General features: G+C 39.2%; 1 pseudogene; it reads left to right on the top strand.

Annotated features, from left to right (window-relative positions):
* The first annotated feature begins 9,204 nt into the window (after positions 1-9,204).
* The window catches only part of LOC110202468 (poly(A)-specific ribonuclease PNLDC1-like), a 51,213-nt pseudogene continuing 34,035 nt past the window's right edge, over positions 9,205-26,382 (top strand).

A 26,382-nucleotide genomic window follows, 5' to 3' on the forward strand; every position in this document is an offset into this window, starting at 1 on the left:
AAGCAAAATAAGGACCTATTTTGGACCTATAGAACCATAGGCTTAAAGCTGGAAGAGACCTTAGAAGTGGTCTAGTCCAAGTACCTCATTTAGGAATGGCTGAGCAAACTGTGCCATGGCAATGTGATGGGATATTATTGCAATGTGGGAAACAGCAAATGAGACTATCCAGTTATGTGTATATTAGCCACTGGAGATAAACCTGTACAGATTAAGAGAGTTCATTAATTAGGTGATCATGATGATAAAAGAATAGGAACTTTTAAAAAAGAGAGAGAGAGACACTGATATTGGGGAAAGAGTGGTAAGAGAAAATGTTGATAAATGGAAGAAGAGTTTGTTGAATCATTTCAGTCATGTTCAACTCTTCATGGATCTTTTTGAGGTTTTCTTGGCAAAGATATTGGAGTGGTTTATCTTTTCCTTCTCCAGATCATCTTATAGATGAGGAAACTGACAGCAAACAGAGTTAAATGACTTGCTAGGTCAAACAGCTATTAAGTGTCTGAGGGTGGATTTGAACTCAGAAAGGAGTCTTCCAGATTCCAAACCCAGTGCTCTATCCACACCACCACGTCAGGAGGAAGAATAACAATCAAATAAAGTCAACCCACCCTTCCCTTTCACAATATTTGCCTTCAGATGGACTTTGTTAACTGGGCAATGCTACCTCCTCATAGAGAAGCCCAATAGGCTCTATTCCAGTATTAAAGGGACAAGGATATAGTTTGGCATCTGTTCCTGATCTTACATAAGTGAGGAGACCAACATGAGTTGAGACTTGTAATAACACAGGGGGCAAGTGAAACCAACTGCAGATGTCTCCCCACTCACACAAATATATATAGGCTTTGGCAGAGAGACCAAGCACCTCACAGTTCTTTTGATTATTGTTTTGTTCAGAACAATTGCCTACCTCGTTAATGAAAACCCTTTTAAGAAGGAATCAGGGAATAGAACTTCCAGGTTTTTGCTCTCATTGCCAGTTGGGAAGGCTGAAGATCAAAATAAAGATCATAGGCTAGGATGGGGCAGAGGTGAGTGGGGCAGCTTTATTGATATTAATGTTATTTTTCTTTTACCACTTTAATTAAACACATCTTGAAAGTAATGGCATTGAGGCAATTCAATGACACAGCTGGATGGGAAAAAGAGTTGCTAATGTTTAGAAGGAAATAAGCTTGTTATTTGATTGGTGGAGTCACACTGAGCACATCCCTAGAGATATATGGAACTGAACGGCCACCACCTGTGAAAGGGTGGAGCTAAGGTATGATTGACATCTAGCTATCCTGAGACCTTGCTGGGATAAGTGGGCTTGGCTACTTACCTCTAGTGCCCTCTGGTGTTGGGTGGTATCCATTACACATAGAAGCTCATTCAGAGAAAAAATACTTTGTGTGATTTTAAAAAAAAAAGTCTATTTGGCACAGCCTACAGATATTTCCTTTGAGCCAGAAACATTTTGCCCTTTTTCTGTTTTAAGATGCATTGACAGGTCAAAATTGTAGTTTTCCTACTGGGACTCCCTTCTGAACAAAACTGTTGCTTTGTTGTGCTTTTAATTTGATGCTATTGCTTTATGTTATTGCTTGTCTCTGTTGTTAGTTGTGTGATTAAGTATTCACAGTTGTGTCATTGTATAAAATGTAAGTTAAAATAAGCAAAATGGCTGTTAAATCTTTTGAATGTCAGTGCACAGCTTTAGATTTAAATACTCATAGGGGACTCCTTGTGTTATCAGGTCCCATTTACTATAAGAACAAGAATACCGATGTTGTATTAAGAGGTTCTGGGAGTGATTTGGGGAGGAGTGAAGTACTTCCTTACTAAAAAGTACAAAGAGGCAGACAGAGCTCTATCAACATCTTATAAATTCTAGCATCCCTGAGGAGATAAGGGTTAGAGGGAATTTCTGAAAACTAGTTGCTAGACCTCCTCCTGAGGATGAGGAAAGAGCATGAGGGATTGTCTAAGGAAAGAGTTAGACAACTTGGATTAGGGGAAGTTGATGTGTAAAATCTAGCGATAATGAGCAGTTTATACAACTGCTAGAGCAAGTTCAAGAAACTCATGTCCCTAAGTTATAGACCTCTTAAGGAAAGCATTCGTACCCTGCTAAGGAAGAACCATTTAAGTCCCTGGATGGGACATACCACTGAAATAGGATATCATTTGAAGGGAACTGAGGTGGAGAAATGAGAGAGCTAATGTGAAGCCTCAAGGAAACTACAGTTGATCTCCAATGTGACCTGAAGTCACAGAATCCTGAGGTCACATTGCGGGAATGCTTGCAAAGGCTAGAGAAATAGTTTGATATCCCAAAAGATAAATGAAAGGCATACATCCATATCAGAAGCCTTTGGAATTTCTGCTTAGAAGAGTTATTTCAAAAGCTGGTAGTCAAAGGAGCAGTGAAGGTAGAAGAGAAAGATATCAGATTATCTCAGGTCACCTGAGGATTGCTAGATGAAAGAAACTAGAGGGTTTCCTAGCTGACCTTATGCGGTACAAGGAGAAGAAATTTGTTGGAAAATACCAATTGCTGCAAAAACTCAAGTTTTTGGGAGAAGGTCAGAGAACCATGGAAGAGGTCAGTAGTAGGTGCTAAAACATCTCATGTATGGACCATGGAAGCAAGATAAGAGACCTTACTTAGTCACTCCAACTCAGAGGGAAGAGCTCATAGAAAGTCTGCTGAGAAATGGAACCACAGGCAGAACTACTACTTCCTTAAGACAAATGATTCTGGGACCAAAAACCACTAAAACATCCCTGGCAGATGACAGGCTAACATACAGAAGCAGATATTTGTTTTATTACAACTGTGATCTAGGTTCATATGTATACAAAGGATGCATTTGACAAGCAAATGGAGACTTGGTTTGCCTGAAACTGTTACTTATATTTATATTTATATTTATATATATATATATATATATGTGTGTGTGTGTGTGTGTGTGTGTGTGTGTGCGTGCGTGTGTGTGCATGCATGTACATATATGTATATATACATATATTACATGTGTATATGTGCGTATGTATATGTATGTGTGTGTATGTACATGTATGCATGTATGTATGTATATATGTATATATATATGTGTGTATATATATATATTATATATATATATAAACCAATATCAAGTAACAGTCTTGAGGTCAAAGGTATAGACTAAGCTGTGTCTCACCAACACCCTTTCCTGATCCTTTCCACCTGCACTAATAAGACATCATACGACATAACAATAATAATTGAATATATGACGTATCCTGCCATACTGGACAGTAGATCCCAAGTGACAGTTATATTCTGATCATTTTATTAAAGACATTTGCAAAAGATAAAAGCAGGGACTAAAGTCTCTGTGGACTGATTGAGAAGGGCTATGCATATTTGGGGAACCTCAGTGAGAGCTTAGAAGGGAGTTATTCCTAGGCTCAGGGAGCAGACTGACAAAAGTGATGATGCAGGGTGAACCCCAGCACTGAAACTGAAAGATAATGATTGCAGAGAAGGCTGAGATTGGAATAGGGCCTAATGGTGATCAAACACAAGCCAGCCTATTCATCCCCTTCAGGCAATAGTACCTCCCTGGAGAGAAACTTTAAAAAACTTTGTTCATTAGTTGCTTGTCTTTCATTTTTGAAAAGGACCAATGACTTGCTCTGTGAATTGGATTTAAGTGAGGCTGAGTTGCCAGTTGCCTGCCTCACTCTCTCTTCCAAAGTCATTGAAAATGGACTTTATCAAAATACCTGAAGAAACTGCCCCAAACTTTCTCTTCTTTCTTCAAGCCCCCTAAGCCACCACCTTTCCATACCCTCCTTCTCTCTTACCACCTACTTTGTTGAGAAAACTGAGACTGTTCAGTTTCCCTTCTCCTTTACCCCATGACTCAAAATCCATTTATATCATTCCCCATTCTCTTTAGCTTTGTTTTCTAGCCCCTGACAGTATATACTAACCTCTCTTCCTAAATGACAAAATTTATACTAGTACTAAAGGGAGAGATGTATTTATACACATTTACACCTAATCTTAAGTATTAGAGATCAGCTTGGAACTGAAAGGAGTTGAGACCCGCAAAAGCACTGGGAAGAAGTGAAATCAACTCTAGATTTCTCCCTATTCACACCAATATATGCAATATTCAGAAAAAATCCCAGCTACATTGAAGTTCCTGCAGTCACTATCTCAGTCTGAGCAAACACTCAGTTGGTAAGAGAAAACCCTGGGTCTCATTTATTGGCTGGAAGATGAGCAGAGAACTAATTTTCTGGGTTATAAGCTTCCCAGCTGCTTAGAAAAGTTAGAGGACTAAAGAGGGGTTGAGTTCTGGGATGCATCCAGAAGGGGCTTTGGTATTGACTTGTTATGTTTCTTTTGCTGAAAAGAAACTTGCTAAAGTAATGACATTGATAGAGACAATTCGGTAAGGCAGAGTTGGAAGGGGCAAATGAGAGTTGCTAATGCATGAATGCAAAGACACTGAGTAATTTCATTGGTAAAGACACATCTTCACACCCTTATACATGAAGGGATCTTGGTATGCCTCACACACGGTTGGGGCTAGGAGGCTATTTAAACCAGAAGAGGTCCCTTGATTTGGCCAATAGTTTCATCACCCTTTGGTTTTCTGATTTTTGGTTTTGGGGGTGGCGGGGCGAGTAATCCATTTCCAGAGGAATTCAAAGAAACATTGAAAGACATATGAAATTTATATGATGCAGCATGAGAACAGACTGAGTAGAAAGAGCTGGTGGGAGCTGAACAGCAGAAGCAGTAGGTTGGTTTTGCTTATATATTTTTCTCTATTATCAAAGAAACTTTGGTTTGTGGTGGGAATGTTAAGAATAAAGGTATAAAAATAAAAGGCTAGAATGGGGTCAGATAGTTTTTTTATTTTTAATTTATGGAATAAAACAAGTATTTCCACAACATAGTACAATAAAAAAGATGATTGTACATGAAACTGCAAATCCACTATGCAGTTCCTTTCAAATATACAACAAAATTATCATGTAAATTTCTTTCTTTCTTCCCTCCCTCCCCCGACCCTAAGAGGGCTACCATTAGATACAAATGTGTGTGTGTGTGTGTGTGTGTGTGTGTGTGTAAAATTATCCTGTATGTATTTCTATTTATCAGTTCTTTCTCTGGATGCAGATAGCGTCTTTCTTCACATGTCCTTTTGAAGCAGCCCAGAAGGATTTCTTTTGCTATTGTTATAGTGGCGACTACTTTCAGAGGAGAAACTTTCTTTCATTGAATTATACCTTGATCATAATGGGCTCTTTCAAAGTGCTCCTACTACTGTTCCCTTAGGGCAAGGATGCCCAGTGAACCATAATAGACAAGCTCTAATGATATTTAATCTTTTAGATCTAAAATATGGTTTCATTTACAAAACTACTAAAGAATTCATTAGAGTCTGGCATAGTAGAAAAAGCTCTAAGTTTAAAATTCAACCTTGAGATCCAGTTACTATATATTTCAACTATATGATCATGAGCAAATCAGTTGACCTCTCTGCATCTCAGTTTTCTCATCCGCAAAATAGGGATAACAATATTGTTTCTTTTAATAACTCCATACTTTTTAAAACAAAAGACCATTTTTAATGCTAATATATTTCTGGTGATATCATATGACTAGAGAATACCACAATCTCTAAAAAATTTAAGTAGATAATCAGCCAAAAAGCAATTAAGAGATATGTGGTGTCCCTAAGCATTCTGTTATACATTACAAGGGAGGAGTCATACAGGATAAATGGTTTAAAGGATACCATTAGAGCTAGGAGAAAAGATGGACCAATCACATAGCAAGAGTGAGTAATAATAGTTAGCCAGCCTTCATACATCATTGGTACCCACACAATGCCAAAAGATCCAGAGGAAATCTTCCATCACACTGGGAAGCTGTTGAATATCCAAGTTAGCAGCATGATTATTATTATATAGCAGCACAATTAGAAGTGATTAGTTTATCCTGGGAGGAGTTTCTTGTTCCATGAAGTTGAAGCCAAGCAGAATTGTAGATGGAAAGTGGAGGGACCTGGAAGTCCAATTCCTGCCCTCTATTAAGGAAAACCCTGGGGGTATTTAAGTGTTCCATCCTCCAGCCCTCCAATCAGAGGGGATATCCAAGGATTCAGTTGAAGCTGACCACATGACAGAGTCATCATTGCCCATACCCATCCACATTTTCTGTGCCCAGGGCCTCAGGCCACTTGATGCACAAGACTTGCCCAGAAACACACAAGCAAGGAAAAATACAAACACAGACAAATATGGAGAGCCACCGAGGTAACCAGGTTCCCCTGAGTCACCCTGCTTTGCCATGGAGAGCTCTCCTGCCTCTACGGCTCTACCTTTTGCTAACATAATCATCTCTGCCATCATACTATAAAGACCAGTTTAAAGAACATCAGCCTGAAAGCCTGGGCTCTCCCTACTTTTCCTCACTGGTAGTCTCACTGCTATAGAGACTGAGTTCCTCATTAGAACTATTGGCAGCCAATGTTTCCTTCCTCCTCCCAGAGCTCAACTGCTCTATCTCCCCAAATATAATAACACTACCTAACCACACGGTTCTTGTGAGAAAAGTGCTCTGAGGAAATCTTAAAATATCCCAGAAACATGAGCTAGATTTCTTGTTATTTCTTTATATAATTAAGAAAAGTAGTAGTAGTAAGGCTGGTAGTATTGGTAAATGAAAATTGGCTCTCCTGACCTGGCCCCAGCATATCACTGCATGCTGCTCAATTCTTGATAGAAAGGGGATAGACTCAGAGTTCAGAATGAGACTTTTTTTTTCTTTTTGACATGGCCAATTCAAGAATTTGTTTTGCTTGGCTATCTGTATTTATAAGAAAGGTTCTGTTTCTCTTGCTTTTTCAATGGAAGAAAGGTAGAGGTGAGAGGAGAAGATAGATCTTTCTTTGAAGATAAAATACAATTTTAATTTTATAAAGAAGAATTGTACTTGCCTAAGAAACAGAGGAATTCAATTTATAAATGGTCAAAGGATATGAATGGGCAGTTTTCAGACAAAGAAATCAAAGCTATCTATAGTCATATAAAAATGCTCTAAATCACTATTGATTAGAGAAATGCAAATTAAAACAACTCTTAGATATTACCTCAAAACTATCAGATTAGCTAATATGACCCAAAAAAAGGAAAATGATAAATGTTGGAGGGGAGGTGGAAAAATTGGGGCACTAATGCATAGTTGGTGGAGTTGTGAACTGATCCAGCCATTCTGGAGAGCAATTTGGAGCTCTGCCTAAAGGGCTATAAAACTGTGCATACCCTTTGATCCAGCAAGACCACTGCTAGGTCCGTATCCCAAAGAGATTTTTAAAAAGGAAAAGGACCTATACATTCAAAAATATTTATAGCAGTTCTTCATGGTGGCTAAGAATTGGAAATCAAGGGGATCCCCAATCAATTAGGGAATGGCTGAACAAGTTGTAATACATGATTGTAATGGAATATTATTGTTCTATAAGAAATGACAAGCAGAGTGATTTCAGAGAAACTAGGAAAGACTTACATGTATTGATAAAAAGCGAAGTGAGCAGAACCAGGATATTGTACACAGTAACAGCAATATTGTGCAATGAAGAACTGTGAATGACTTAGATATTTTCAGCAATACAATGATCTAAGACAATCCCAAAGGATTCATGATGAAAAATGTTATCCACCTCCAGAGAAAGAACTGATGTTGTCCAAATATAGACTGAAGCATACTGTTCTTCCCTTCCTTCCTCCCTCCTGACTTTCTTTTGTTTGTTTGAATCTTGTTGCACAAAATGACTAATATGGAAAAGTTTTTACATGATTGCACACGTGTAACCTCTATCAGATTGCTTACCATCTCAGGGAGGAGGAGAAAAGGGAAGGAGGGAGGGATAGAATTTGGAACTCAAAACTTTTTTTTTAAGTGTTAAACATTGTTTTTATATGTAATTGGGGGGAAATAAAACATTACTTTTTAAAAAGAGGGATTTTGTTCTGACTATTTGAATATTAAAGGCTACATTACCCAGCAAAAGAATAGAAAATAACAATTTACTGTATACTCATCCCTGGAAAGTGGGATTTAGTAGTGAATTTCCAGTCTCCAAGAAGAATACAAACAAATACCAGAAGACTCTATGATTCAGCTCAGAGACATCAATTACTCCCCTCTACCAACAGTGATCACATCTACCTATGACTTTAGATAAATTCTAGGGAATTCACTGGAGCACAATAGCTAACATTTACATAGAGCTTTAAGGCTTGCTAACATTACATATATTATCTCAGAAGTGACTTACCCAGGATCATTCAGCTAGGAAGTGTCAAAATCAAGATTTGAACTCAGGTCTATTCTGACTCCAAGCTCATCCCTCTAGTTACTAAACTCTAAGGGGGAATAAAGCACTATTCTAACACACCCATGCAGGAGTTTTACATGCCTTATCTCATTTGACCTTCACAATAACCTGTGAAGCAGGTAGATTTTACTATTATCCCCATTTCAGAGATGAGGAAAACAAGCTACAGAGAGGTAGAGTGGCACAGTTAGCAAAGGTTAAAGGTAGGATTAGAACCCAAGTTTGCTGATTCCAAGTCCAGAGCACTATACCACCACTACCTTCTTCGAAGGATAGTGAGCAATTCAAGGATAAGGTTAACTTGTTCTTGATGGAAAATGCAGTCTTAAGATTTGGGCTAAAGAAAACAATCAAAACAAAACATGATATCCAGATGTGTGTACATTCATTCATCCCCATTCAACAACTACCATTTATTAAGCACCTACTTTCATGGAAAGCACTGAACTCAGCAAGATATAGGGCAAAAAGGAAGTGCAGTGGGCCCAGCCTGGAGTCAGGAAGACTTGTCTTCCTGAGTTCAAATCCATCCTAGACTGTGTGACCCTAGACAAGTCACTTAACCCTGCTTGCCTCAGTTTCCTCATCTGTAAAATGAGCTGGAGAAGGAAATGGCAACCCACTCTGGTATCTCTGCCAAGAAAACCCCAAATGGACTCATGAAGAGTTGAACATGACTGAAAGAACTGAAAAACAAAAAATAAGTCATAAAGATGCTTTAAGTCTTCTTGACCCATCCATTATAGTACAACTTGACAAGAGAGGCTGTATCTCTCGGTATGAGAGGAAGAATGAGATGCTTAAGAGCATGGAGGTGAAAAAGGGCCCAGCTGACCCTGCACAGGTAGGAGACTCCCCTGGGATGCTGCTCTGAGGCCAAGCCCATAAGAACCAGCAAAACTAAGAGAAAGCTGATGGCAACAGTACTTCTTCCCCTTAGCAAGAAGACAGCTAGAGCAAGCCAGTAGTGAGAGTGAACGGCATGAATATACCACCAATCAAGTCTGGAGAGAACTATGCAGTTGTATTGCTGGGGTCTGATTCTTTCTACCCTTGTATCAGCACAATGGTTTGAGGTTGGTGTTCACAGCCATCTGGGTTAAGCCAGGGTTGTGGACCCTGATCTACCACCTAGCATATGCTAGAGTTAGAGGAATAAATAAGGAAGCTGTGTCTCAGATTCCAGGTCACTTTTTTAATCGCTATTTACACACAGGTACTGTGTTAGATGCTAGAGATGCAAAGATTAAAAAGAAAAAAAATTTTTTTAAATTTTTTAAAAATTAAAAAAAAGATTAAAAAGAAAGACTCTGTCCCCTCAAAGAGCTTAGTTTACTAGTTCCAGCCCAGATCTGCCTATCTAAACATCAACAGCCTACTCCCCACCCTTACTTTTCCAGTCTTCTTATACTTTATTCACCCCCATGTATTCTTTGTTCCGGTGACATTGGCCTCCTTGCTATTCCTCAAACAAGATGCTCCGTCTCCCCACTCCAGGAATTTTCCTTGGCTCTCTCCCATGTTTAGAATGTGCTCCATCTTCATATCCACTGCCCAGCTTACTTCAAGTCACAGCTAAAATCTCACCTTCTATGAGAAGACTTTCCTGATTCCCTTCATGTTAGTGCCTTCCCTCTATTGTTCACTTGCGTCCTACTTTTCATGACCCCACTGACCATAGCATGCCAATACCGTCCATAGGGTTTTCTTGGCAAAAATACTGGAGTGGTTTGCCATTTCCTTCTCCAGTGTTCCTCTGCTGATTCTCTCCAGTTTATTCTTTATATATCTTGTTTGTACATAATTGCTTACTTCTTGTCTCTCCCATTGGACTGTGAGTTCCTTGAGGGCAGAGCTTAAAAAATGCTTTTTGACTGACTGTGCTTATTCCCTAGAAAATGAGTGCTCAGCAGCAAGTATATAACTTATGCATGCAAAAGGAGACACAGATGATTAAATGCACAAGTTATTAGAGAGCCTGTAATGCCTATTACTGCCTGTTGAAATGGATACAGAGAAAGGGCAGGAGGTGGTTTATCTAAAGAGGAAGAAAATATGGCAGCTAGGTAATGCAGTGGAGAGAGTTTTGTACTCAGAGTCAGGAACACCTTCGTTTGATTCCTGCCTCTAACACTTACTAGTGGTGTGACCTTGAGCAAGTTGCATAGCTTCTCTGTGCCTTAGTTTCCTCACCTGTAAAATAGGGATATGATAATAGCACCTACCTCACATGTGGATTAAATGAGATAATATATGAAAAATATTTTGCAAATCTTAATATATTATATAAATGCAACCTATTATCATTGTTGTTGTTAATATTATGTACTCATTGCAAGGTGTGAAGAAAGCCATTGGCAGCCATAATTGAAGAAACAAGCTAAAAGAGAACTGAGGAGGTACTGGACAACACCATGAGAGGAAGGGTTTAAGTACAATGCCCTGTGTCCACCATAGATAGAGAGGCAGCAGTAAACATGATAGGAGAGCCAAATGACTAAGACTGGAAATCACATATAAAATGGTAACAAATTGTCTGGACAGGTTAAGGAGAAGCCTAGAAGAGCTGTACCACACTTTCTGGGTATTGGTTAGAAAGATGTTGAAGAATGATGACAACAGCGTGGAATGCAAGGAGTGGCATATGTATTATAAGAGCTTGCCAAGGTAATCTAGGGGACAAGAAACTTCAACCAACCTAGATGGCCTAGGTCAATTGAGGACTGTAACTGGAGAGTCTCCATAGGGATTGTTTCACTTCACCCAAACACAGTGTTGATTTGAAGGAAGATTGCATCATTAAGGGCTGGATGGAAATTTCCTGGTGAAGGAAAAGGGTAATTACTTTCTGAACAATGGAAGGCTTTGGTAGACCGGAAAGCCGTTAGTCTGATAGCAATCTCCAAGCAGTTCTTTTCAAGCCATACTTTTGAGGACTGCTTTAAATCTGTGGATAAGAATCTGCCCATACAGACATTCTTGGTGAGTTCCTATTGTGATCCACGACACACCAGAGAGGAGCGTGGGCCCTAAAAGACTTAAGCATCTAAATATATGTACTAGGGAAGCCTCCAGGGGAGAATTAAGGCCTGTCACAGACCCTCCCAGTACCCCTTTACCTCTGGATTGTATAGGTTTTCAAAGAAGGGAATTAAACCAGTGAAGTGTTTGTGTTATCGGAATTCTGTCTAAGTTGGAAACAGGAAAAACAGGCTAGGCTTTCTTGGACATGTTCTGACACAAAGACACACCTGGGGTTTCTTACTCTATAGTTGAAGGACCTTTGAAGAAAGAGGTCGCAGCTGCTATTGAGCAGGGGTTCTTAACCTGTGGAGTCCATAGATTTCCATGGGGAAAAAATTACATCTTTATTTTCACTGACCTCTAACTGAAATTTAGCATTTCCTTCAATTATTTAAAAAACATTCTTCTGAGAAGGGGGCATATGCTTCTCTAGTCTGCCAAAGGGGTCTACAACACAAAAACAATTGAGAACTCCTTACTCCAGGAAGTCAATTAGATCTAGAGAATCTTTGTATCAAAATCAGAGAACGCAAAAGCCAGACAACTTCCTCATTCTTACAGGTAGAGCTGTTGCCACAAATGGAGAGACAGGCAGAGCAGTCCTGTGGGCTCAGGATGGCAAAAGCTGCTGCCAGTGGCCTGCATAAGGGCATCAGGCTCTTTCCCACTTTTAGCCTGTATTTAGGCAATTAACCAATTAACAAGCATTTATCAATCACCTACTATGTACCAGACACTTTGCTAGGTTCTATACATTCGAAGATAGCAAAACAGTCCCCACCTTCAAGGAGGTTACGCTGTAATGGGGGAGAGACAACATGTACTTATATAAATATATACAGACACAAAAAAGATAAAAGTATGTCAAGTATGAATCATCCTATAGGGGGTCATTCCAAAGAGGGTGTGCCTGGCATTCTCTTGGTAACTTCTGGGACAACGTGATTCTGCCCTTGGACCTTTTGATGATGTTGAAATTCCTGACAGCTTCCAGCCATATGGTGGCACTTCGGTATGACATCAAAAATCCTAAGTGGTACCTCGGTCCTTTTCCCCTGCCTTATGACAGTGGTAAGGTTTGTTGTGCTATGTCAGCTTCCAGATGGTTTTCTCTATCTAGACATTTGAAGTGGCGTCATGTAATTCCAAGATTTCCAATGAAGGGTGGGGGAAGGACTGGCCCTTTTCCATCCTGGTTTCATGGTGACTGTGCCCACCTGGCAGCTTGAGGAGGGGACTTAACTAGATAACTTGTGCCAGAGTCCATGGCTACCTCTTCTGTTTTTTGTTTACTTTCTTGACCTTAGGTGAATGAGTATTTATCCCAAATGCATCCAGTCTTAGAAGCTACCTGGTGAGTTCTAGTGGTCTAGGGGTTCTGAGTCTTTTTGATAAAAAATGACTGGTAGTATGGAACAGAGTTCCCAACATCTCCTGCAATGCTCTTGGAAAAGACAATTACCAGAGGATAGACCCAAACCTGGTGCATTTTATCTGCAGACGCATACCAAGAATTCTTTGTACAGTGCAGATCTGAGGTGAAATATAAAATTTCTAATCAGCAATTCCACAATCTGCTTTATTTTCTGAGCTTTAAGCATCAGCCTCCCAAGAGATTAAAAACTACTTAGAAGTCAAGTTACTGAATCCTTTTTAAAGTCCTTGTGTCAATGAATCCTTGTGAAAGTCTTTTATGTTTTAGCATTCCTTTTATGTGTAGAAAACAAATACCTCTTCATATTGTACACATAATATCTTTTTACTCTGCCTTTTGGGGAGGTCCTATACATTAGGTCCAACCTAAGCCATAAACAGTCATTTCTCCTAGACACTGGTCTCTGGGCTGGGAGATTTAATGAGTCAAGGAATATGAAAGAGCATACCTTTCCACTCATTAGAGGTCAAGTTTTCCTAGGATTGAGCACAATCTGGACTGCAAGTATGGGCTATAGGGTAAAGGGCAGATAAAAGAGTGAGTGCAGTACCCAGCCCTGTGGGCTCAGCAATGGTCTTTCAGTCTAGACAAGGTAACCTTGGGGAGAAGGCATGAGCAACTAGGTGGACCAGGAAATGTTTTGTTTAGAAGGTAGAATTTGAGTTGAATCTTTAATAAAATCAGGGATTCCAAGAGGAAAAAAGGAAGAAGAAGTGCATTCCAGGCATAGGTGACTGCCAGTCCAAAGGTATAGAGATGAGAGATAGAGTGACATATGTAAATAACAATAAGAGGGCTAGTTTTTCTGGACCAGAAAGTGCATAGAAGAGAATAATGCATAATAAACCTTAAAAGGTAATGTGGTTGTAAAGAGCTTTAAATGACAAATAGAAGAGTTTACATTTGATCCTCAAAGTAACAGGGAGTCAGTGATGTGTATTGAGCAAGCAGGTAACATGGTCAGACCTGCGCTTTAGGAAAGTCACTTTCATGGTTAAGAGGAGGTTGGATTGGAGTAGGGAGAGATTTGAGGTGGGGAGTCCAATTAGGAGGTTATAGCAACAGCCTGCAACGTCAAGGCCACATGTGGCCTTCTAGGTCCTAGGGTTCGGCCTTTTGACTGAATCCAAGTTTTACAGAACAAATCCTTTTATTAAGGGAATTTGTTCTTTGAAGTTCGGATTCAGTCAAAGGACCTCACTTGAGGATGTAGAGGGCCACATGTGGCCTTGAGGCCACAGGCATCTAAAAGACTACCAGTCAAGAATTCTTAATCAGGTCCATGGATAGATTTCAAGAGGTCTGTGACTTCGGTGGGGGAAAATTTTACATCTTTTTAAAAACTAATCTCTAACTGAAAATAGCATTAGTTTCTATTATGAAATTTTTTTAAAACCACTGTCATTCAGAGAAGGGTTGCACAGGCTTCATCAGACTGCCAAAGGGGTCCAGGACACAAAAAAGGTTAAGAGCCTTTACCTTATGTGTTTAAAATTCAGAATACAAGTGCTTGACTGTATTAGCCCTGGGGAAGATGGCTCACACCAGTTCCTCAAGAGCCTAGAAACAGTTCCAAAAGGCAATGAAATAGAAGGTTAGAGAGAGAGGACCAAAGAGATTACTTTGATCATTTAATAGATAAAGACAAAGGCCCATACAGGTAAAGTGATTTGCTCAAGGTCACTGTAGTTATGGAAAAAGCTTGGAGGACTTGAACTCAGAAGACTTGGACTTGGGTCTGGGCTCTGACACATTATTCAATTCAACAAATCATTATTAAATGCCTCCCCTACTGTTTATGTGATAAAAGGCAAGTCATTCGATTTCCCCTTACCCCCTCAGCTTTTTCACCTGAAAAATGTGGATAATATTTGAAGTACCTATTTACGTGGTTATTATAAGGAAAGGATTTTCAAAACCACAAATGCCTATGTAATAATAATAGCTAACATTTATAAATTACCTACTATGTGCCAGGCACTATACCTAAACACTTAACAAATATTATCTCATTTGATAAATAAATGTGAATTACTACTACTACTACTACTACTACTACACTACTACTACTACTACTACTACTACTACTACGCTATGGCTTGTGGTGTGATGGACTGCCATGACCAAAGAGATCATTACCAAGTGGCTAGCCTCCTCCTACTTAGCTAGGCTGATATTCAGACTTAACCCATGGCCAGGACCTTCTCTGAAGCTTTTCCAACATGAGCTTATATTCCACTAGCACAACCTTCAAGAACCAAGGGTCACTTCCAAATTATGATTATACATCAAAGTAGGACTTTGTGGGTAGCAAAAACTAATCAACATACAACCCACATATTCCACTAGTATTCTTCTGCATCTCCCTCCTCACACTGCCCCCCCCAGAAAAAAAAAAAGCTAACCCACTCAGTTTTGGAAACTTATCATGGAACTACACTGTCTCAATTGGTGAATGAATGAGTCCAAACTTACCTAACCCATTATATATAGCTAGACCATACTTAACATGCCCTACCCTACATAGCTTGTCATCTGACCTTCCACCACTCATTCTCCAAACCTCCTCCCCATCCTACTTCTTTTGTTCTGGTCAGAAGAACAGGAGTTCAAATCCAGCCTTAGATACTCATTAGCTGAATGACCCTGAGCAAGTCACTTAACCCTGTTTACCTCAGTTTCCTTATCTGTAAAATGAGGCAAAGAAAGAAATGGCAAACCACTCCAGTACCTTTGCCAAGAAAACCCCAAATGGGATCATGAAGAGTTGAACATGACTGAAAAATAACTAATCAACAATAAGAAAAAAAAGTTGTTTCTGGAAAGGGCATGGCAATCTTATGATTACCTTGTGGTTCCATTCACCATTCCTATGACTTTCAGACCAAAATTCCTTTCCCTTGCCAGCACTTCCCTATATGTATTGTTTTCTCTTCTTATAATGCAAGCTCCTTGAGGGAAGGCACTATCTCTAGCACCTTAAACAGAGTCTGGCACATAGATAATACATGCTTTTTTATTCATCACATGCTCATTTGTTCTATCACCCTTTTAGAAGTGCACAGGAAAAGATTAAAGGCAGTCCTTTTTCCCCCTCTAGGTCAGTAAAGAGGAGCTCACCAGAGCAGGGAAAAGACTGGACATATATCATCCTAATTAGAAACTCCAGCAGCAGGAGGGAGCTGAGTACCAGAGGAGTACAACGCTGCAGAATGAACAGGAGGAGCTGACCTTTGCACATTACTCACTTCCTGGCTGGTAGGAATGAAAAAAATCTCTCTCTGTATATATCTGACTGATCCTGTTTTTGACCTTTTAGTCTACTTATATTGTAATCAATTCATCATCTCTGTCTGTGGGTAATTAAAATTGTCCCTCTACCTCCTATCTTGGGATAAATGAGGAAAGTTATCAGCTATGAAATTCAGCTCTTGGTCATTACTGGTACTCAAATTAATCTTCAGGCATGAAATCAATTCCATTCACACATCTTTTTTGACTCAATTTCCAATGAACACACAGGAAACAGGCCATATTTAAGAAAAATGTGACGTATAAAAATTTAAACATAAAAGACATAAAATAGGAGGTGAAAGATGTAATGTGAGTATGGTGGAAAGGGTATTATTGCCATTTATTGAACAGAAGCCTGGGCTTTGTCCCAGTTTTGCCACTTATTAATTCTGTGGCTTAACCTCTTTAGACCTCAACTTCCTCACCTATAAAATAAGGGAATTAGGCAAAAAGATTGCTAAGGTACATTCCACTTAATAGAATTCTGTGATTCTGTATGCTCTCTCCACTACAAAAGTCAGTGAAGAGGAACTCACCAGAGTAAGGAAATGATTGAGCATATTTCCCACAGAGATGCAGGGCCTTGGGGGGTTGGGGGAAGAGGAGGGTAAGGCAACAATAGTATGAAGTGGAACCACTTCTCGGGTACTTTAAATAACAACTACCTTTATGTCTTTAAAATGTGATGTGATTTCCAAACCCTGGAATTATCTACCACTTTTTGGATAGACCTAATGCCCAAATTGAAATCTGAATGCACTGTGGTTGCTGTAATCATGTGACTTCTCACAAGGAAGGTTCATGGCCTTGGTTTGGTATAAATGGATTCTCAACAATGTCACTCTCTAAACCAAAGTCTGAGCCTCTTTCCATTCACTCCCTGTATTCTCTGCTCTCAATCCTGTAGTTCACTTCTAGCCACTATGGGAAAGGGAGCAGAAGGAGGAGAAGGAGAGGATTTGAGCACCATAGGAAAAAAAGGAAAGGGGCACCCAAGTGGTGCAGTGGATAGAGTACTGCCCCTGGAGTCAGGAGGATCTGAGTTCAGACACTTAGTAACGGAGCAACTCATTTAACCTGGACTGACTAAAGAAAAAGGAAAACATGTAGAGTATAACAGTTTGTAACCAAAAAATTATTTTATAGAGCTAGAAAAAACAATAACAAAATTCATCTAGAGGAACAAAAGGTCAAGAATATCAAGAAAATTAATGAAAAAAATGCAAAGGAGGGTACCTAGCCATACCAGATCTAAAACCATATTATAAAGCATCAATCATCAAAACTGTTTGGTACTAGCTAAGAAATAGAGTGGTGGATCAGTGGAATAGGTTAAGTACATAAGACACAGTAGTAAGATTATAGTAATCTACTATTATAGTAATCCACTCTTTGATAAACCCAAAGACTCCAGCTTCTGGGATAAGAGCTCACTATTTGACAAAAGCTGCTGGAAAAACTGGGAAAATAGTATGGCAGAAACTAGCATAGACCAACATCTCACATGGCATACCAAGATACGGTCAAAATGAGTACATGAGTTAGACATAAAGGGTGATACCATAAGCAGATTAGGAGATCGAGGAATAGTTTACCTGTCAAATCTATGGAGAAGGGAAAAGTTAATGACCAAACAAGAGATATAGAACATTAGGAGATGCAAAATGGATAGTTTTAATTACATTACATTTAAAAGGTTTTTCATAAACAAAGCCAATGCAACCAAGATTAAAAAGACAGCAGAAAGCTGGGAAGCAATTTTTACTGCCAGTGTTTCTGATAAAGGCCTCATTTCCAAAATATATAGAGAACTGAGTCAAATTTTTAAGAACACAAGTCATTCCCCAGTTGACAAATGGTCAAAGGATATGAACAGGTAGTTTTCAGATGAAGAAATTAAAGCTATCTATAGTCATATGAAAAAAAATGCTCTAAATCACTATTGATTACAAAAACATAAACTAAAAGAACTCTGAAGTAACAAAGGAAAATGACAAATGTTGGAGGGGATATGGGAAAATAGGGACACTAATGCACTGTTGGAGTTGTGAACTGATCCAACCATTCTGGAGAGCAATTTGGAACTATGCCTGACAGGTTATAAAATTGTGCATACTCTTTGATCCAGCAATACCACCACTAGGTCTGTATCAAAGAGATCATTAGAAAGGGAAAAGAACCCACATGTACAAAAATATAGCAGCCGTTCACATGGTGGCAAAAATTGGAAACCGAGATGACGCCCATCAGTTGGGGAATGGCTGAACAAGTTGTGGTATGTGAATGCAAATGGAATACTATCGTGCTATAAGAAATGATGAACTGGAAGATTTCAGGAAAACCTGGAAAGAATTGTGTGAACTGATGCAAAGTAAAACAAGCAGAATCAGAAAAACATTGTACACAGTAACAACAACATTGTGTGATGATCAACTATGAATTACTCAGCTCTTCTCCACAGTGCAATGATCCAAGACAAGTACAAAGGGCTCATGAAGGAAAATGCTATCCATATCCAGATAAAGAACTGATGGATTCTGAATGCAGTGACTTGCATAAAGTATGCAATATTTGTTTTTCTGCCACAGATGAGTGACTGTTACCTATCTTCCATGTATAGCCTGATTTCTCTTTCTAAGTAGAAGGTGAAGGGATTTAATACCTCTCTACACTGCAGGTTTTTAGGGACAATGAAGCAAAATTTTGGTGGGAAAAGTAGAGTGATCTGAAATGAAGGAGGAGGAATTTGTCCATCGTCAAGCTGATTGAGAACGGCAGAATATTACACAGAGGTAGAAGGGAAAGAAAGGACAGTTGTATAATTGCAACTTACAGACAGATTTCAGGCTCTTCCTAAAAAGGATAGATCTTAATGATCTAAGGAGGAAGAAGCTGCTTGTCCTCCCAAGAATGTCATAGTAGAGCTCCAGAAGCTATAAGATGATAAATCATACAGGAAGTGGCAAAGAAAGAGCAGTGGTATGTGATGATTCCCTATTCAGGCGTATGGAGGTAGCTAATAACTATAAAGAAGTGCACCATCTTTCTAGGGTATGTATCTAAGATATAACAGAACCTCAAAAGACATCAAAATAATGATGACCTCGCAGAGCTACCCATGGTTCACTTGGGTTTAAATGACATTTCAAGAAGGAACTAAAAAAGTATTTCTAACAACTATCAAGTCTTGTCCAAGAAACCAAATACCATATGGGCAGATTTTTTTTCTCACTTTTGTCCACTGAAGACAAGGGGTATAGAAGAGAAAAATTAATTTGGCAACTGAACAGCTGGCTAAAAGATGGAATCTGAGAATGAGATTACCATTTCTGGATTGTGTCTTATAATATAGGCTTGAGAGATACCTGACCAGAGATGGAGTATATTGAACAGAAACTGATAAGAATTTACTTGCCAAGTGTGTTGCAAATCTAATCAAGAGGGCTTTATACTTTTTTAAATGGGGGAGGGGAGAAGAGAACTGTCTATGTACAGTATGTCCCCCAAGTTAGGTACTACAAAGAATAGCCATGAAGAACAAAGAAGAATAGCATCTGGGAAACCCAGAAATTCTCAGGAGAGAAGGAAGAGGACAATAGCAAAGTCCATGTCCTCAAATGTCTATACACAAATTCCCATGGTTTAGGTAACAACAAAAAAGAAACCAGAATTAATTAATTCAAAGAGGCAAATGTGACTTCATAGGTAACCCTGAAACTTGGTGGGGTAATACTCATGATTTAGACTATAACTCTGGATACCTTATACAAAAGAAACAGGATAGGGAGAGAAAGTGGGGTGGAGGTAGTATTTTATATTAAGAAGGTATAGTGACATGAGAATATTAAGGAGCCCAGCCTCAGACATTTGACACTGTGTGACCCTGGCCAAGGCACTTAACCCCTCTTGCCTCACCAAAAAGCAAAAAACAAAAACAAAAAAACCCCAGAATAATAAGGAGCCATAGTGGAGAAACATGACAGAGATTATTTGAGAGAATTTCGAAGGAGGGAGGAACAGAAGCAATTCGGTCATTCAAGTATGCTATAAACCATCTGAACAGAAAGAAAAAATAAAGAATTTGGGAAATATCACAAGTCTGGCATAGAAGCATGATATAATTCTGATGGAGGACTTCACATACTGAGGCATCTACTGGAGCCTTCTCTTCTCTCAAAAAAGAAGAAATAGATATGGGAAAAAATTGGGGAGCTCTAATGGACTACAAATTCAATATGAGTCAGCAGTGTGATGTAGGAAAAAAAAAACTAAGGCAGGACAGTCAGGTGGTGCAGTGGATAATGCACCAGCCCTGGAGTCCCGAGGACTTGAGTTCAAATCCAGACACTGACTAGCTGTGGTGACTCTGGGTAAGAGACTTAACCCTGATTGCCGAGAGAAAAAAAAAAACCTGAGGTGATCGTGGGCTATAGAAGAGGACCTTAACTTCTAGGAATAGAGAGCTGATAAGCCCACTGTACTCTACCCTCTTCAGACCTCATCTAGATTATTATGTTTAGTTTCTGGGTGATCCAGTTTAAGGAAGACATTGATAAGCCAAAGGGGATTCAGAGGAAGGTAACCTCGATAGTGAAGGCCCTTGAACACATGATATAGGACCATTTGAAGAAACTGAGCATATTTAGCCGAGAGAAGGAAAAACTCTGAGGGAGCATAGAGTAACTATCTTCAGTATTCGAAGGGTTGTCATATATTGTAGCAGAAGGATTTGACCACAGCACCAGGAACATTGGTTAGACAATGGTTTTGCTCTCCTTGGCAATTGATGGTGAAGCAGATGCTGCTTAAGCATCTGTCAAGTATGCTATAGTGGGTATTCCTTTCTGGTATGGGTTGGATTTGAAGGCTGCTGAGGTACTTTCTAGCACTCAGATTCTGTGATTCTGTTCCCAAGAACTCTTGCTCTAAAACAGAGACTCCTAGAAAATGCACAGCTTTACCTTCAGTGTTTTTCTTGTCTTTCCTATATCCCTTCTAGACTGAGCTCAATACACATCTTCTGCAGATGTTTTTTTCCCAGTTACCAACCCCTCCCCATCTCCATTCCTTACCTCCTCTGTTAGGGTATTTTCTCTGAAATGACATTCCATTTACTCTGTATATATCTCATACGTATATGTAGTTGTCTCCTCCATTAAAATGTGAGCTCTTTGTGGGCAGGGACCATGTTTTTGCCTATTCTTTATATTTGTTATTATTTAGTCATGTCCGCCTCTTTGTGAATCTGTAAATGCCAACACTATCTATGGGGTTTTCTTGGCAAAGATATTGGAGCGGTTGGCCATTTCTTTCTCCAGTAGGTTAAGACAAACTGAAGTTAAGTTACTTGCCCAGGGTCACACAGCTAGTAAGTGTCTGAGGTCACATTTGAACTCAGGTTTTCCTGACTCCAGGCCCAGTGCTTCATCCACTGAGCCACCTAGCTGCCTTCTATTATTTAACACAGTACTTGGCATATAGCAAGTCCTTAATAAATGCTTGCTGACTGACTGACTGACTGACGATGTAGACAATTAGAGACTAAATGAGGCTTAAAAATATTTTCAAAAGGAATGGAAGATGAAAATATGAGCTATAAATCCCTCTCCTCTTATTTAATTTAATCAGCAAACATGTAATCAACATCTCTCTTTACTCTTCATACCATACTCAGGAAGTTAGGACAGTTGAATTATGGGAAGAAGAAAACAATAACTCACAGTGGAGCAACTACCCAAGGAGGACATCAGTTCCCAAACCAAAATAATCTTCTCAGGCTACCATTCCCTTATATGTGTTGTTTCCTCCTACTAGAGAAAAGGCCTTGAAGGTAAACACTGTCTTGTTTTAATATTTGTATTCCCGACACTTAGCACAGTGGGCACACAGTAAAAGCTTAATAAATGCCTTTAATTTAATACCACAATAAAAACACTTAAATTTTTATTAATTAGGTTGCTCTCAACCACTCTGACATTCATTATTGGCAGTAGAAGGAATCCAGGTCTCTAGGCTAGTTTTCCCTAAAAGACCTTTACTTAGAGCCATAACTAGAAATTCTGCTTCTCTATTCACACACATATTGACTCATTCAATAAGTATTTACTAAGTGCCTACTATGTACCTACATGTGGGTAGCTAGTGGCACAGTAAGTGGAGTGCTAGGCCTGAAGTCAGGAAGCCTCATCTTACTGAATTCAAATCTGGTGTCAGACACATAATAGCTATGTGACAAATCATTTAACCCTGTTTGCCTCAGTTTCCTCATCTGTAAAATGAGCTGAAGAAGGAAATGGCAAAACACTTCAATATCTTTGCCAAGAAAACCCCAAATGGGATCATGAAGAGTTGGATACAACTGAAACAACTGAACAACAACAGCAAAATATACACACACACCCTGCAAATACCACAAACCAAGCCCAGTGCAATCAATACGAAATACCCCTCAATTGAGGGTTTGGGCAAGATGGTGCAAATATGAGGCAAGGGAAAGGGATACAGAGTTCCTAGAAGAATTCAAGGCCACTGCTAGGGAGGTCACCATTGGTACTGGGATTGAATAGGATCTCACCCAATGTACCAGCCAGTAACTTTCTAGTTTCACTAATTATTCTTATTATTAGGTTACTAAGGTCTGTTTGTTCTGCACTAATATAAGACCAAAAGGGATGACGGTGCCCTCGAAATACTGTGGCTTCTAAATTTGGCACTCTGGGGAAAAGTTCCAGCTACCTCAGCCAAGTAACTTCTCTGCTTCTATTGTAACTAGAGGGTCCAGTACGTAAAGAAGAGGAAGAGAAATTGAGGCAGGTTAGAGATTTTGGAAAAGTTATTCAGCCTTTAAGAATTTAGTTACTTTAGTGGATTTCCCTGTATTTCTAGGTTTGTGTTTTCCTCATACTGTGTGTCCCTGGAAAAGTTTTATGCATAGGGCTATGCATTGGTTGTCTATATCCAAGGTAATTCTGACTTGAATGGACTTGAATTTAGTCACTTCCAGGTGAGGGATCAAGCCTGGTTACTTTCAATAGCAAAGCTGATAATTGGGCAGTATCTATCAGGGGTAAAATGTTAAAAGACTGATTAGAGCTGTTTTGTGCCACAATAAGTCTTACCTATAAATCTCCCAGCAGATTGAAGCAATAGTTATAAGTTTCTGAATTCTGTTCTAGTCATTCTGTAATGTTTGCTGTTATTCTTTTTTTATGGTTATTATTGCTTTCCGTGTAGGGATAAATGACCCATCCTAAATCTGATTCATATTGTACCCTTGAATATTCATTATTACTCCCCCTTTTGTTGGGAAAACTCTAGATGAAACCTTTAAGCAAAATTTCCCCTGGAACTTCTAGGATGGCACTTTGTTAGCAAGCAAATGAGTATGAGAATAAAAAGCCTAATCTCCCTAATAAGAGCCATGAACCTGGACAAAAGGTAATAGCTGGATACAGGACAGGCAATGGTACAAATCATCAGACCCTGTGAGTCCTAGCTGAGCAGCATCTCTTTACTGGATGTGTTGAATGAGAGAGGGTAGAGGTGGAATAGGGAAACAGAATCAGCCCTTGTGCTTTGGTGAATGCTGACTGTAAAGTTTTCTTAGATATATGATCGGCAAATATAGAATTGATGCCGGTATACTGATCTGTTTGTTTAATAATTTCCCCAAGTTTTCTGGGCAGGTATTTGAGGCAGAAGAAACTTGGCATCCCCTCTCTGAAAGCTTCCCCCTAAAAGTTAACCAGGGGGTTTTCTTTCTTAGTAGACTCTTGCACAAGAGTGATGCACATAAAGATGCCTACTTTTTTGGTAAGGATCAGGTAGTAAATCATCTCTACAACTTTTCTCTTCTACCTCTCTTGGTTCTTCTTTCCTTTCCCTTTCCTTCCATTTTTCCTCCTCCACACTAGTCAAAATTATAAAATGTCAGGTCCAAAAGATATCTTAGAGCTCTAGGGACCTATTCCAGCTCCCTCGTTTTGAAGACTATAATAACACCTACTTCACTCAGATTACTGTGAGGATCAAGTGAGATAATAGAGGTATTGGCTGTCTTGTGGTTGCCAAGGAGATTAGGACGCTCAAGATGGCTGCCAGAGAGTCTCAGATAGAACTCTCCCAGAATTCTCTCTTCCCATGGGGAGGACTTTGACAAGCTAGCCCCTCCTAGGCTAAGAGATTTTGGTAAGGGAAAGCAGAAAGTACTTGGGAGTGAAAGCTAAAAGAAACCACAGAGAGGAAGCAGCTGCCATGAATCTTCAGCTCTGGACTCCTGAGGCCTAGGTGATGTAATTTAATCATGCATGAGAGAAATGGGCAGGCACTGTGTTGCTGCACTCAGTCAGGATTCCTGAGACCAAAGGCCAAGATCCTTCCTTTCCTTTCTCCCTTTCTTTCTCCTTCTCTCTTTTCAGAGAGGGTTTAATCTACAGCAAGCCTGACACAAGCCTAAGCAATGGTTCAGATTTAAAACATGAACAAAATTAGACACTAATAGACCATCTAAGAGTTAACTAAAGGAGGGGAACAAAGCAATTATTAAACACCTACTGTGTGCCAGGCATTATGCTAAGCACTTTACAAATATTATTTCATTTATCCTAACATTTTTGGAAGGTAAGTACTATTATTGTCCTCATTGTACAGTTATGGAAGCTGAGGCAGACAGAAGTTAAGTGACTTGTCTAGGGCCACACAGCTATCAAGTGTCTGAGGCCAAATTTGAACACAGGTCTTTCTGACTCCAGGCTCAGTGTTCTACCACTACATCACCTAGTTGCCTCTAGGAAGTTTATTTAATGGTAAAGAGGAAAGGATATTTAGCAAGGATATAGCATGGATTCAAGTATACCCAGCCCTTGCTCTAAATCACTATTGATTAGAGAAATGCAAATCAAAACAACTCTGAGGTGCCACATCACACCTATCAGATTGGCCAACATGACAAAAGAGGAAAATGATAAATGTTGGAGAAGATGTGGGAAAATTGGAACACTAATGCATTGTTGGTAGAGTTGTGAAATGATCCAACCATTTTGGAGAGCAATTTAGAACTATGCCCAAAGGGCTATAAAATGTGCATACCCTTTGACTCAGCAATACCACTTCTAGGGCTGTATCCCAAAGAGATCATACAAATGGGAAAAGGACCCACATGTACAAAAATATTTACAGCAGCTCTTTCTGTGGTGGCAAAGAATTGGAAATTGAGAGGATGCCCATCAATTGGGGAATGGCTGAATAAGTTGCGGTATATGAATATAATGCAATGCTATTGTGCTATAAGAAATGATGAGCAGGTAGACTTTAGAAAAACCTGGAAAGACTTACATGGACTTATGCTGAGTGAAATGAGAAGAACCAGGAGAACATTGTACACAGTAACAGCCCTGTTGTAAGATAACTAACATTGATAGACTTAGTCCTTCTCAGCAATGCAAGGATCTAAGACATCTCCAAAGGTCTCATGATGGAAAATGTGATCCACATCCAAAGAAAGAACTATGGAGGTTCAATGTAAATTGAAGCATACTATTTGATATTTTTTTTCTTCTGTTTTGTTTTGTTTCTTCTTTCTGGAGGTTCCTCCTTTTGGTTCTAATTCTTCCTTACAACATCACTAATGTGAAAATATACTTCATAGGAATGTATATGTATAACCCATACCAGATTATGTGCTGTCTTGGGGAAGGAGGTGGAGAGAGAAGGGAAGAAAAATTTAAAACTCAAAAGCTTATGGAAGTGATTGTTGATAAATCAAAATAAATTAATAAAAAAATAGATTAAAAAAGTAAACCCAGCCCTCCTTGTCTCCATAAACAATATCTGGTCTGAAGGGTGTGTTAAAGGACGTTGCACTGTCATGTGAATCAAGTCTGAGAGACACCAACTTCTCAAAGGCTGAATTTTTTATACTCTAGGCCAGGGGTCGGTAAACTTTTTCTGTAAAGGGCCAGATAACAAACAGATTAGGCTTTGTGGGCCAAGAGGTAAAACTGAAGCTATCATGTAGGTACTCATCATAAGAGGAGAGAAAAACTTCCACAAATTTTTTTTATTGATGAAAATAAAAATGTAATAATAGTAATAATAATATTTGACTATAATTTTTTTGTAATATAGGTCTACTAATGAGAACAACAAAATTATTTTTGAAGGGATAACATCTTACCTAATTGAGGTTAAAAGTTAGTGATCCCTATCATCAAAATCAGTTGCAAATATTCATCT

This window comes from Phascolarctos cinereus, unplaced genomic scaffold (assembly GCF_003287225.1).
Source record: "Phascolarctos cinereus isolate Bilbo 61053 unplaced genomic scaffold, phaCin_HiC Scaffold_4;HRSCAF=312, whole genome shotgun sequence".
Lineage (NCBI taxonomy): Eukaryota > Metazoa > Chordata > Mammalia > Diprotodontia > Phascolarctidae > Phascolarctos > Phascolarctos cinereus.